The sequence below is a fragment of the Barbus barbus genome (assembly GCF_936440315.1).
Source record: "Barbus barbus genome assembly, chromosome: 3".
In the NCBI taxonomy this organism is placed as follows: domain Eukaryota; kingdom Metazoa; phylum Chordata; class Actinopteri; order Cypriniformes; family Cyprinidae; genus Barbus; species Barbus barbus.
In genome coordinates, this window is record NC_136731.1 from 25,772,343 (window position 1) to 25,788,094 (window position 15,752).

Below are 15,752 nucleotides of genomic sequence, written 5' to 3' on the forward strand. Positions count from 1 at the left end.
TAAAATGATCGTAGATCCACTGGTTTCAATGGGTCTACGATGTAATTCAGCTTACGATACTGCGTTTTTTGGGAAACGCAGCCCAGTTCACTAAAGAGTCCTTTTGATTGGGACAAAACAGGTTACAGGCGTGGTGTTTTATTTGAAAGGTGACATCATCATTCCCCTCATTTTGCAAGAAAATATCTCTTTTTTCTTCAGCCTAAAATCAACAACTTCACCAGCCCTGTGGTTTCACTATTACAGGAAGTCCAGTTAGGGCAGGAAGTTCCCTAAGAATGGTGCCATAAACAAGGGGATTTTTTTTTGGTAACTCATTTTATATAAAGCAGACATTTGCTTCTCAAATGTCTCCTCTTCACCCCGTTACTCCTCACATCTCTCTGCACTCAGCAGAAGTCATACTCTATAATCCAGCGGTCCTGACTCTGACCGCAACCTCATCCCTTCTCTGCTTCTCACTCTATTTCTGTCCCACACGCTGTTTTCATTTGGCTGTGCTTATGTCTGAACCTTCTCTCTTTCACTTGCATTCTTACCAACTTGCACGCATGATCACACACATATAGACAAATGGTAATTCTCCTTTTAAACAGCCCCCATATTGTGTGGAATGATGTAATGTTTTTATTTAATTTTCTTTTCTTCTGTTAAAGGGATAGCTCATCTAAAAATGGACACTCTGCCATCATTTGCTCACCCTTATATCTTTCAAAAGCTGTATGACTCTCTTTCTTCCGTAAAACAAAAAAGGAGATATTAGCCAGAATGTCTTAGCTTCTCTTTTCCATATAATATAAAGGTTTATACAAGATTTTCAGTGTATACCAAACTTTATTTCAATCCGTTTCACTGAATGACCTTTAAAAATAGTTCACATGCCATTTGGACTACTTTTACGATGCTTTTATTGTACTTTTTTTTTTTTTTTTTAGAGCTTGACAGTCCCTGGTCCCTATCCACATTCATTATATGGAGAAGAGCAGCAAGAAAATTCTGTTAAACTTCTAATTTCTACTTCAGTTTTATGGAAGAAAGTAATACAGGTCTTGAAACAACATTTTATTGAATTATCCCTGTGAGTATTTTGAAAATAGACTAATCTGTGGAATGGATCTAAACACTCCACATTAAACTGAGTGAAAAGACACAAAAGTGAAAGACACAATAAGGCTGTGTGACAGGATGAATGTACAGAGGCATGTGTGAATTCCATAACTTTTACTGTTAAGCCAGGACATGTTCAGACAGAGACGGAGAGGCTAGCTTTAGAAAGAGAAAGAGAGGGAGAGCACTGTCTCCAACAGGCTCCAACATGCACATTTCGACCACAAGGTTCCTCCCAGCACTGAGAATACCAAGCCCTGTTATTACCCCCCAAAAAGTGTACACATAAACACATGCTGGTCACCTTATGGTCCAGCAATGTCCATCCATTTAATGCATTAAACTTTCCCTTCCGTTCTGTTTTTGTCATGTATGTTTCTTCATCACTAACATTCTAATGGATTGGAATCGTGACTCTCCAAGGAAACCAAGCACTCAAACAAGTCATCTGTTTGATGTCAGAGAGACCTCCAAGAATACTTACTACATTCCCATTAGATTAGAAGCTTTTGAGAAGCTTACTGACATGTTGCAAGCCAGATGTCCAAAGATACAACGGTGCGCAACAATGACCTTCATATCACATCTCATTTAGAGAGAAAAAAAGAGTCTAATTTTCCAGCAAAAATATCTGTATAATCCACTGTATTTTCTTGCATTATGCATAAAAATCACAAATTCTTTCTTAGATGTATGCTTAAATACCCAGGTATGGAAAAATTATTCTCTCAAATAAATTTTAATAAGGATCGAAACAGAATTATCTGTGTGTGTGTATTATATTATATATATAGTAAATATTTTTTTCTGAAAACAATAAAAATATACTGATTTTTTTTTTTTTTTTTACATATTTGCATTTTGTCTATGCGTCAGCCAAATGAATAAATGCAAATATTGTTGAAATAATAATATATTTCAGCAATATTTCAGAATATGTCAGAAATCTAAAATAAAACTAACAATCATAGTCAAGTCAAGTCAGCTTTATTTATATAGCGCTTTTAACAATACAGATTGTGTCAAAGCACTTAACTATCAAATTGGAGGATAGAGAGTCAGTAATGTATAATAATAAGATTAAACACTTAATTTTCAGTTAAAGGCATTTCATTATTGAATTCAGAGATGTCATCGTCTAGCTCAGTTTAGTTTAAATAGTATCTGTGAAATCAGATTGACGATAATCGCTAGAAATTAACTGTCCCCAACTGAGCAAGCCAGAGGCGACAGCGGCAAGGAACCACAACTCCCTCTCCCCCTATTGTGCACTAGAAATATACCCTTATGACTTCTGCTCAACATCCAAAATGAATTCAGCCCAACAGTTGGGTTGAGGTCATAGTTTATGACCAGCTGATAATGGGTTAACACACACCCGACACATTTTTCTTAGAGGGTGAAATGTTTCTAGTGTTGATTCAGGGTAATTTGGTCATAAATCAGGGAAAGAATTGGAAACTAAATATGGACATTGACTTAAGAATGTAAATTGCTAAATGTCCTCAAAATACCTCAATTGATGAGTGTTTTATTATGTTTCCAGTCCTCTAAGTTGGTTGGCTATGCTTACACACACACACTCACAGACAGTCGCCAGAAACAATACGCTGCAAACAGCTGAGTGTGTGATCCTGCTGAAAAGTTGAGCGTAATTAATGTTGAGTGTTTAATCCCTGACACCCTACCCTATGACTGCAACACAAACACAACCGAGAAGAGGTGTGTATGTGTGTGTTTAAACCTGTCTGTCAGCTCTTTCAGTTCCGCTGGCACTCCGTTAAACAGGGTTTTCCACCTTTATAGCAATGTTTGAATCCAGGATAAAAAAATAAACACAACTGCAGGGAATATGAATGAATGAGTGCCTTCAATATCAACATCATTTTAATATCAAATAGACAATGTACTAAATACAATGTACTAAATATACATCTTCTGTGGCGCATATCATAGCATGACCTTTAGAATCAGTGTTATTTTAGTAATATTTATAATAATTATTGCTTTATAGTTGTTGTTTTTAAAGATTTGTTATTTTTACATCAGTTTTCAGTTTTAGTTATTTTTAGTCATTTTCTTGTTTTACAGTATTGGAGTGGTATGTCATAGTGGCTAAAGATTTGAATTGGTGACTGAAAGATTGTAGGTTCAAACGTGATACATGAGCTTTCACTGTTGTGCCCTCGAGAAAGTCGTCTAAACCTATGTCCAGGGGGATTGTCCTCAAACATACAATAAGTCGCTTTGGGTCATGGCTGCTAACTGACTACTTACCTATTAGTATTCCAAGCAGGTATTTGAACTGACATTCTTATTATTTAGTCAATTTAGTTTAAGGTAGTCAAATTCTACCAACAGGGGGAACTATAACAGAAAAGCTGATAGCTCTGCGACTGTTTGATTGAGAAACTTAAAATTTAGTCTGGTGTATCTTTGCTACAAATTGTAACACATTCTAACTAAAATGTCAACAATTTCTGGATGAATCAGCTACACAGCGAACTAAAATTCAGAAATCAATTATTTCGATAGTAAATTGAATCTGTATGAAATTTGGAAGGCATATGCAGATAGCCTTAATGAGGCTAAGCACCAAATTTGATGACAATTGACCTTTCACAAAAACCCGCCCTCCTTAGTTACAGTTGCTACGTCCGACAAGCCATGCCACTCTCACATTAACACATCATGTTCTCATGCAGTGAAAAATACATTGCAGAGCAGAGGACACTGATAACACGGACAGAGCAGGTCACTTCTGGTATGAAACAAGGTCTCAGCTTTCAAATAGCTTTTGTAATTTTTAATAAATTCAAACAATAAATACCCTTTTTTGGCACTTTAACGTGTCATGACAGATCGCTGTAGCACCTGTTTTTTATTTCAATCGCGGAAAGATGCCAAAACACAATTTTTCAAGCTTAAGTCCTCTGAAGATAATCTTCTCCTGTCTAATCTACTGTCTGATTTGTTTGTCAAACAAAATGGAGGATTCAGCGTTATGATTGGTCAGATCGCCTGTCAATCAAGCTCTTTGCGAAGGGTCAATTCGCCACAAGTTGGTGCAATAATGGGCAAGTTCACACATAAATTATAACAGAGATTAGTATTAAAATTCCTGTTCTGTCTGTCAGTCATTTAGAATTTTACGAAAAAAAAATATATATATATTATTTGTCCCCAGTCATTGGTTTGATTCACATAAAATGTGGTGTGTATCATCTATAGTGCATCCTGAAGAAATGTTCAATAACCCTACAGTGTACTTCTAGCACTGTGCATTTTAACACAGCCTTGCTAAAGGACACCACCTGGCAACCTTCTGTCAGCCTAATAACCCAAGAGAAAGACACAGCTGAATGATTGAAGAAGAAAACTAGAGCATTAAGTCCTACAGTAAATCTGAACAAACCCAAGCAGCTTCATTTAAATTGAAACAACATGGCTCCTCGCCTTCATTAGCAGATCAGAGTCTGTCCTTCTAGAATCATTTTCCTTTTCTGCGATTGGAAAAAATGGAAGGGTTCGCTTCTGAACAGATTATGATGATTGTTCAAACATGGTGAGGCACAGCTTGCTTTTTTAGGAGGACATGGAGCAGTTAACCCAACTGAAGGAGCAGTCCGACCACACATAGTTGAAAGCGGTTGACTTTGGTTTGGGTTAGCATCTCATATGAGCATGTGTCTGGCTGACAGCTGTTTACATGTAAAAATCTGAAGATTATGCCATCCCATTCCACACTTTTCCATCCTCACATGCCTGGGAATATGTCTTATGAATAATTCAAAATGTGTGATCACATGACAGAACAATCACAGACACAAACAGACTCCTATATAGACAACAGTCCTAGACATTCCCTAACTATATCCTATAATCTAGATGCTTAAAGCAAAACCACACCAACCAATCAGTTTAACACACACACACAAACATACACAGTCACCCGAAGGGCTTTTATAACCCCTTATCTGGTGCCTTTTCTTTCTAATTAGTGTATCTGACCTCCCACAACTATCTCTATGGTTAAAGTTTCAGACAAGACATTCTCAGAAAAGTGTTTTAAAACCCAATATTTTTCCCTGAAACTGACCTTTTACAAGAAGGTTTTTTCCAAACCCTGTAAAGACACACAATATAAATACTTAATATTTATAAAACACCTAATATGACATAACATATTCTAATATATATATATATATATATATATATATATATATATATATATATAATACATTTAATATAACACAATCATATTATATCATGTAATTATAATGTATTTTTGTCTATTTTGGGCTTTTTTTGGGACTTTCAGTGGAATTTTTGCTCAACACTGGTCAATTTCTAACCCTCGCAATAAATAAATATAAAAGTCTTTCGAAAGCATTTTAACATGTATAGATTACGCTATATGTCTCTCTTTTTCTCCACACACACACACACACACACACGCACACACACACGCACACACACACACGCACACACACGCACGCACACACACGCACACACACACACACACACACACACACACACACACGCACACACATGTTGGGTTTCCATGTTTTATGGGGACATCCCATAGGCGTAATGGTTTTTATACTGAACAAACTGTGTGTGCTATTGCCCTACACCAACCCTACACCTAAACTTAGCCCTCACAGGAAACATGCTGCATTTTTAGATTTTCAAAAAACTTTATGCTGTATGATTTATAAGCTTGTTTCCTCATGGGGACCAAAAAATGTCCCCACAAGATTAAGATTTACTGGTATTACTATCCTTGTGGGGACATTTGGTCCCCAGGACGTGATGAATACCAGGTGCACACACACACACACACACACACACATGCACACACACACACACACACACACACATAAAAACAGCTTACCCTGCAGGTCTGTGAGGGTCTTGGCAGTGCTCTGCTGGCATTGATGCCATTTGTGCTTTCAATAGTGTCATTTTGGAGGTTCGAAACGTATATTTGTGGTGTATCCCCATGTAAAACCGCCACCCAGATACAGCGTGGTTCTGGAGAGCTGCAGTCCACCCCTACCGCATCCTGAAAACACCACTCCTTACCCCCCACACGCGGGCACACAGCAGGCATCGCCAACAGCACCTGACCCGCTGACCACATCACACATCAACACGCACGGGAGTGTGCAAGGGCTCACAAAAGGACAAGTCGCAATCACAAAGGAACCATTAAAACCTTTTGATGTGACAAAAAAAGAATCTGATAACCAGAAAAAGGGAAAAGTTAAAAACTACAAGTCAGCTGAAAGATGCGTCCGCTCTCTCCCAAAGAGAGGAGAAATTCCAGATGTGGTTTCTGTTGAACATGCCCAAATCTCCTCATATTTCGTTAATCCATGCTGGTGAAACTTCTTAAAGGATTCCGGAGTTAAACGGATAGTTCCATATCACACCGGTGAACTCCACACCTCCCATGCTCACGCACACGCACAGACGAGTGTTACGACCACAGAGGCATATCCAGAGATGAGAGTGATCCAGGATGTGGCCACATACCCCTGTCTGGCAGACCCGGAAATGTGTGTGTGTCTGTGTGTGTGGCGAGCACGTGGCAGTGCTGGCAAGATGTAGATCCAGGGAAGCCGGCTGCAGGATGGAAAAATGAATTAAATCCAAGTTTTTATGCATCAGTTTTCCTACTCTTTCTTTGCTTCAGTCTTTTTTATTCTATTCCTTCACTTTCTAAACCATTCAGCTCATTCAGTCTTTCTCTCCCCACTCTGTCATCTCTTGACAAACTCTAACCTCTGGCTCTCTGTCACTATGAGTGGGCTGGCCCTCCTGCTTTTCTTTTGCTTGCTCTGTCTGTCTCTCTCTCTCTCTCTCTCTCTCTCTCTCTCTCTCATTCATTCAGGTGTCTTTGCCTTTATCACTTCTTCCTGCCTGTATCTATTTGCTGCTTACCAGTTATTCTTTATGTCATTGCATATTCTCATATGCCTATTTCTACTCTTTTCAAATTACCCACAAAATCAAAACCAGAGTTTTGTTGCTTTCAGTCCATGTCTGTTACCTTTGAGGTCATGCTCAAGCCAGTTTACACCAAATAATCATTTTTAACACATTTATAGACACTAAATTGACATTATTTTTCTTCCAGAACACTCACTATAAATAGTGATGACTCATCCTGCACTGCACAGAATTCCATCCAATCAGATGCTCCCTAGAATGAGAATGCCCCGACTTCTAATACAAACTGCAACTCATTTTCAGCAATCATTTTTTTAACCCTTCTAAACTTTTTTATTTTTTAAATTGACAAGGTGACTTTTTTATTGACTTAGACTTATCTAATCTTCTTTGTTTAGTTTTGTTTTTAAAATAGTTACCAAGTTTAAAAGAAATCAGCCAAAAATTACCGAAAAGTTTACACGGGTTAAAAAAAATCCCTTCAATATGTAATTACTCTTGCTCAAACCAAAACTGTAGGCTCAGGCTTCATTTTCTTTTTGCCATCTCTATCCCACTGGCTCCTTCTATCATCTCTACAGTCTCTTCCATCAGCCCTCATTACCGTCTCCCGCAGAGCAACTTTTGCCTTTTGCCCCTCAGAGCTCTCCGATTTCTGCATTATCTAATCTTTCCATTTCATTTTCATCTTTTTCACTTGATCCTTTGTTCCGTCAAGCAAAAGACATGAAAAGAAAAAGTCTGAAGCCATCAGACAGTACTAAAAAAGGCCATGTAGTCCAACAACATGTTGTGGCTCTGCTGAAACCTGCCGGAGACCCCAGCAACTCTGAAAGACCATTCGACTGTGTGCGAAAGAGGAATCAACAGAGCAATGCAAAAACCCCCCGCTCTCTAAAAGTCCACAATGAGCCAAAAAAGTCTAAAAAGGACAGAAAAAAGCACAAATGGAGGAATAACCACTATGGGAAAGAAAAACCAAAAGACTGAGAGAAAAACCAAGAATGGCAGACAAAAACACAGGGTGCCAGACACCTCACTGCAGCTGCTCTCTGAGGCCAGACTAAAACAGCTGCTATAAAACAACACAACACAAGACATGCACAGTAACATATAGTCTATCAGGCCACATATTGACACTAACACACACATCAGTGGAAAATCTCACCCAACAGGCAAGTCTCTGGTGTGTGTGTGAGAGAGGGAGGCAGCTAGCCATCGATGAGACATTGCCTTCTCATTCAACTCTACAAAACACACACACACCTGAGATCCGTTACAAATGAGGATGGACTGGTTTCACCTGCTACACTGTTAAACGTGTACCGGCACGACAACATACAGCCAGAACATGTACACAACAATACATGCAGCACAACACACACACAGTTTATCATGCCAGGTGAAGCTGTCATGAATACACTGAAGATTAAGTCATTCTGAATCATATAAATGCCTCATATTTTATGTTTACACACAAAGGATACTTATGACCTTAAATATTCTTTTGTGCTATTATGAAAGCATGCATGGAAAGCTTTAATGGAGGAAACAAACATACACACACACACACATGCCTGAGGTGTGTTGGAGATGAAGACACATAAGCTCTAGTAATTAAATATGAATATCAAGACTTCCTGCAATCTAATCTGAAGCTCATCCTCCTTTTCCTCAACCCTGTATGAACTAAACAGAACAATAACAATAAGAAGCAAAAAAGAGAAAGATCTCAGTCTCAGATTTGCCAAGACACAAAAGTCTGTGATTTTAAAGTCAGTATAAACTTACTTTGCCTAAATTTTTCCCATAAGAGTTTATGAGCTATGCAATCCACATTAATTTGTATGTCAACAATTCCAAAAGAATTTTTTTATTGCTCTGTGGTTAGTCTTTTTAAAGCTAAGAAAACAAAAGCAAAAAAAAAACATAATAGAGAAAATGCATCATCTTTGTCGCAAATACTTTTCTTAACCTTCTGGTGTTCTTTAGCTATTTTAGAAAGATTTTTTTTTTTTTTTTTACTTCAACAGCATGCCATACACCTGCTATATAAACACACACACACACACACACACACACACACACACACACATCTTGGCCATGATTAGAAAAGACTCAATGTAAAAAATTATTACATTTTTTTTTTTATTAATTTTAAAAAATTCACGGTAGTGATAAAGTTCCATAGGAAATGAATGGGAAATACAAAAATACATAGCAACAATCTATAGATCATGTCTATTTATAAAATGAAATTATTATGTCTGAAAATACTCAGCTAGGGAATGCAGTATTCTAGCGCTTACATCATATTATTAGGGCCCAAGCCAGTAAGGCGCAGGGCCCTATTGTTCTTCTAAGGATTATTAGGGCCCAAGCCAGTAAGGCGCAGGGCCCTATTGTTCTTCTAAGGATTATTATTTTTTTTTTTTTTTTTTTTTTTTTTTTTTTTTTTTATTTTTTATTTCAATCATCCGGGCACTTTTGGGGGCCTTAACGTGCCCGAAAACTCTCGAAAATTGGCACGCACATTGGAACCTGCGGCCATTAGGACGCCGCTGAGGCTGGGACCCGGGCGTGGCACAGGGGCTCTACGGCGCCCCCTGGAAAATTGTCAGAAAACTTGATGTATAGCTCACACATACTTGCACGTATTCATATGAAACTCGGTACACATATAGAACTCATTGAGCTGAACAACTTTCACGCAGCATGTCTTAGGCTCCGCCCAACAGGAAGTCGGCTATTCAGGGCTGTTTAAAAAGCGCATGCTCTGGAATTTGATATACTCCTCTGAGGATTTCCATACGATTGCCACCAAACTCGGTGAACATGATCTCAGGACATTGGGGACGCTAAATTGCGAAGATATTTTTGATATGTCGAACGGTTTGCCCGTGGCGAGGCGATGAAGTTATGGCGAAAAATGAGACCCAGGAAATGCCTAATAACGTCCACATACATTGTATGATGTAGATCAAACTTCAGTGATTTGTTCTTTGTATGATGCCGATCGGATAGATGTGACTATTATGACTGAAAGTTATAGCGCCACCAACTGGCTGCAGGAAGTGTGTCGTTTTCAAAATGCTTTGAATTCAGCATCTTATTTTTACTCGATTTGCTTCAAACTTCACCAGAATAATGTCAAAACACGGCCGATGTCAAACTGTGAAGGGAAGATTGATATCTAAAATTATGTTGCCATGGCAATGTGTCAAAGTTGAAAATTCGTTTCTGGTGATTTTGAGGCAGATAACATGTTTAGAATGTCATGAAACTCAACACACATATGAGTATTAATGATAGTTAGACACTGGAAAAAGCTCATATACGGGCGTGGAAGAGCCACTCTATAGCGCCACCTTTTGTCAAAAATGAGGGGGTTAGTTTTAGCTACAGACCCCAAACTCGGTACATAAATTGTTCTAATTAATCCGGACAACTTTCTAATTTACAGTCATTAGCTACGACCAACAGGAAGTCGGCTATATTTATTTTAATGTGGGTTTTTTTTAAAAACGGGCTGTAAACAAATTAATACTCCTCCAAGCAGAAACACGGAAATCACACCAAACATTTTTTATCATGATGCCAAAATACTGAAGATGCTAAATTGCGGACGGATTTAGGATATCTTGAACGATGATTTAATGGCAATTTATTAAAGTTACAGTAAAAAAGATCATTTCTTTTTTTTTTTTAATCTTTTAAGAGCAGCTTCCAAACACTTCATAAAAAATTACATACACAGAACAATACAGTCTGAGGATATGTGATTAATTTTATGAATTTACAATACACTATGCAGAGGAGAAAATTTGAAAACTATCAGAGAGTTAGACTTAGACTGCTTCTGAGTGAGAGATCCCTGTCAGCCTGCAGCTGAGTGAGGGGTGGGGGTGGGGTGGGGTGTGAGTGACTGTGTGAGTGACTGTGTGGATTGAGCCAGTGGGTGAGAGAGAGAAAGAGAGAGAGAGGGTCTGTTTTTTTAAATCTTTAAAAAATGCTTATAAATCATTAAAGATTTTGATAACACTTTATAATAAGGTCTCAATTCTTAACATTAGGAAATGCATTAATTAACGTGAACTAACAATGAAAAATATATTTTTACAGCATGTTAATTCTTCCATGATAGTATGAACTAACAAAGAACAATTTTTTTAAAGCATTTATTAATCTTTTTAATGTTAGAAAATTAGTCATGTTCAAAAGATAAACTTTAAAATGTAATAATATATAAACACATTTTGGAATTAATATTGATCAACATTAAATGGTATATAATTATTAATGATTATATATATATATATATATATATATATATAATGATAGCTACAGACACCAAACTCGGTACATAAATTGTTCTTATTAATCCGGACAACTTTCTAATTTACAGTCATTAGCTACGACCAACAGGAAATCGGCTATTTTTTTTTTTTATGTGTTTTTTTTTTTTTTAAACGGGCTGTAAACAAATTCATACTCCTTCAAGCAGAAACCAAAAATTCACACCAAACATTTTTTCACATGCTTCCAAGATACTGAAGATGCTACATTGCGGACTGATTTAGGATATCTTGAACGGTGATTTAATGGCAATTTATTAAAGTTACAGTAAAAAAGAACACTTTTTTTTTTTATCTTTAAAGAGCAGCTTCCAAACACTTCATAAAAAATTACATACACAGAACAAGACAGTCTGAGATATGTGATTAATTTCATGAATTTACAATACACTATGGAGAGCAGAAAATTAAAACTATCAGAGTTCTCCTGTCTCTGTGCTTCTAATGTGTGCGGTGGGTGACTGGGTGGGTGACTGACTGTGTGAGTTCAGTGAGTGTGGAGGGGGAGAGAGAGAGAGAGAGAGAGAGAGAGAGAGGGTCTGTTTAAACTTCTCAATAAAATCCTTAAAAAATGCTTATAAAGCATTAAAGGTTTTGATAACACTTTATAATTAAGTCTCTTTTGTTAACAGTAGGGAATGCATTAATTAACATGAACTAACAATGAAAAATATATTTTTTACAGCATGTTAATTCTTCATTGATAGTATGAACTTACAATGAACTTACAATGAACAAAATATTTTTAATATTAGAAAAATAGTCATGTTCAAAAGATAAAACTTTAAAATGTAATAATATATTAACACATTTTGGAATTGATTTTGATAAACATTAAATGGTATATATTTATTAATGATGTAAATTAACAACAGTTAAATAATGTTGTTTTTAACATTGGTTAATTCACAAATAACATTAAATATTAACAATATATGTTTTACTTTATTCATTTGTGTTAGAATAAATTATTCATGTTAGTTAATGGAAAAATAAATCATTAAAAAATGCTTATAAATCATTAAAACCTTTGGTAACTATAATAATTTCTCATTTGTTAGCATTAGTAAATGCATTAACTAACATCAACTACCAATGAAAAATATATTTTCACAGAATTTAAAGTTTTATATGTTGTTCTGTGTGTGTGTGTTTCACAGAGTTGATGGTTTGGAATAACCCTTTAATTGCCGTATCCCTTAAAACCAAACTGCCAGAGGGTTACTGTGATGCTTGTGCTCGCTGGGCACCGTTTTATCGATGCCACCGGGATGGCGTATGCTGACGGCTTGGGCCCGTCATCGCTGCTCGCAGCTATATTTATTATTTTTTTTTTTATTTTTTTTTTTTTTTTTATTTTTTATTTCAATCATCCGGGCACTTTTGGGGGCCTTAACGTGCCCGAAAACTCTCGAAAATTGGCACGCACGTTGGAACCTGCGGCCATTAGGACGCCGCTGAGGCTGGGACCCGGGCGTGGCACAGGGGCTCTACGGCGCCCCCTGGAAAATTGTCAGAAAGCTTGATGTATAGCTCACACATACTTGCACGTATTCATATGAAACTCGGTACACATATAGAACTCATTGAGCCGAACAACTTCCGCGCAGCATGTCATAGGCTCCGCCCAACAGGAAGTCGGCTATTCAGGGCTGTTTAAAAAGCGCATGCTCTGGAATTTGATATACTCCTCTGAGGATTTCCATACGATTGCCACCAAACTAGGTGAACATGATCTCAAGACATTGGGGACGCTAAATTGCGAAGATATTTTTGATATGTCGAACGGTTTGCCCGTGGCGAGGCGATGAAGTTATGGCGAAAAATGAGACCCAGGAAATGCCTAATAACGTCCACATACATTGTATGATGTATATCAAACTTCAGTGATTTGTTCGTTGTATGATGCCGATCGGATAGATGTGACTATTATGACTGAAAGTTATAGCGCCACCAACTGGCTGCAGGAAGTGTGTCGTTTTCAAAATGCTTTGAATTCAGCATCTTCTTTTACCTCGATTTGCTTCAAACTTCACCAGAATAATGTCAAAACACGGCCGATGTAAAACTGTGAAGGGAATATTGATATCTAAAATTATGTTGCCATGGCAACGTGTCAAAGTTGAAAATTCGTTTCTGGTGATTTTGAGGCAGATAACATGTTTAGAATGTCATGAAACTCAACACACATATCAGTATTAATGATAGTTAGACACTGGAAAAAGCTCATAAACGGGCGTGGAAGAGACACTCTATAGCGCCACCTTTTGTCAAAAATGAGGGGGTTAGTTTTAGCTACAGACACCAAACTCGGTACATAAATTGTTCTTATTAATCCGGACAATTTTCTAATTTACAGTCATTAGCTACGACCAACAGGAAGTCGGCTATATTTATTTTAATGTGGGTTTTTTTTAAAAACGGGCTGTAAACAAATTAATACTCCTCCAAGCAGAAACACGGAAATCACACCAAACATTTTTTATCATGATGCCAAAATACTGAAGATGCTAAATTGCGGACGGATTTAGGATATCTTGAACGATGATTTAATGGCAATTTATTAAAGTTACAGTAAAAAAGATAATTTTTTTTTTTTTTTATCTTTTAAGAGCAGCTTCCAAACACTTCATAAAAAATTACATACACAGAACAATACAGTCTGAGGGATATGTGATTAATTTCATGAATTTACAATACACTATGCTTAGGAGAAAATTTAAAAACTATCAGAGAGCTCTTAGACTGCTTCTGAGTGAGAGATCCCTGTCAGCCTGCAGCTGAGTGAGGGGTGGGGTGGGGTGGGGTGTGAGTGACTGTGTGAGTGACTGTGTGGATTGAGGAGCTGGGTGAGAGAGAGAAAGAGAGAGAGGGTCTGTTTTTTAAAATCTTTAAAAAATGCTTATAAATCATTAAATAAGGTCTCAATTCTTAACATTAGGAAATGCATTAATTAACGTGAACTAACAATGAAAAATATATTTTTACATCATGTTAATTCTTCCATGATAGTATGAACTAACAAAGAACAATTTTTTTAAAGCATTTATTAATCTTTTTAATGTTAGAAAAATAGTCATGTTCAAAAGATAAACTTTCAAATGTAATAATATATTAACACATTTTGGAATTAATATTGATCAACATTAAATGGTATATAATTATTAATGTTTATATATATATAATGATAGCTACAGACACCAAACTCGGTACATAAATTGTTCTTATTAATCCGGACAACTTTCTAATTTACAGTCATTAGCTACGACCAACAGGAAGTCGGCTATATTTATTTTAATGTGGGTTTTTTAAAAAAACGGGCTGTAAACAAATTAATACTCCTCCAAGCAGAAACACGGAAATCACACCAAACATTTTTTATCATGATGCCAAAATACTGAAGATGCTAAATTGCGGACGGATTTAGGATATCTTGAACGATGATTTAATGGCAATTTATTAAAGTTACAGTAAAAAATAGATTTTTTTTTTTTTTTATCTTTTAAGAGCAGCTTCCAAACACTTCATAAAAAATTACATACACAGAACAATACAGTGTGAGGATATGTGATTAATTTCATGAATTTACAATACACTATGCAGAGGAGAAAATTAAAAAACTATCAGAGAGTTGATATACTGCTTCTGAGTGAGAGCTCCTGTCACTGCATCTGAGTGAGGGGTGGGGGTGGGGTGGGCTGTGAGTGACTGTGTGAGTGACTGTGTGGATTGAGCCAGTGGGTGAGAGAGAGAAAGAGAGAGAGAGAGGGTCTGTTTTTTTAAATCTTTAAAAAATGCTTATAAATCATTAAAGATTTTGATAACACTTTATAATAAGGTCTCAATTCTTAACATTAGGAAATGCATTAATTAACGTGAACTAACAATGAAAAATATATTTTTACAGCATGTTAATTCTTCCATGATAGTATGAACTAACAAAGAACAATTTTTTTAAAAGCATTTATTAATCTTTTTAATGTTAGAAAAATAATCATGTTCAAAAGATAAACTTTCAAATGTAATAATATATTAACACATTTTGGAATTAATATTGATCAACATTAAATGGTATATAATTATTAATGATTATATATATAATGATAGCTACAGACACCAAACTCGGTACATAAATTGTTCATATTAAGCCGGACAACTTTCTAATTTACAGTCATTAGCTACGACCAACAGGAAATCGGCTATTTTTTTTTTAATGTTTTTTTTTTTTTTTTTTTTTAAAGGGCTGTAAACAAATTCATACTCCTCAAAGCAAAAACACGGAAATCACACCAAACATTTTTTCTCATGATGCCAAAATACTGAAGATGCTAA

The 15,752-nt window shown here is 36.4% G+C and overlaps 1 protein-coding gene across 1 annotated transcript in view; it reads right to left on the reverse strand.

Annotated features, from left to right (window-relative positions):
• The window catches only part of arhgap23a (Rho GTPase activating protein 23a), a gene marked incomplete at its 5' end in the record, with an annotated part of 75,819 nt that overhangs the window by 38,176 nt on the left and 21,891 nt on the right, over positions 1-15,752 (reverse strand). The window lies entirely within an intron of this gene.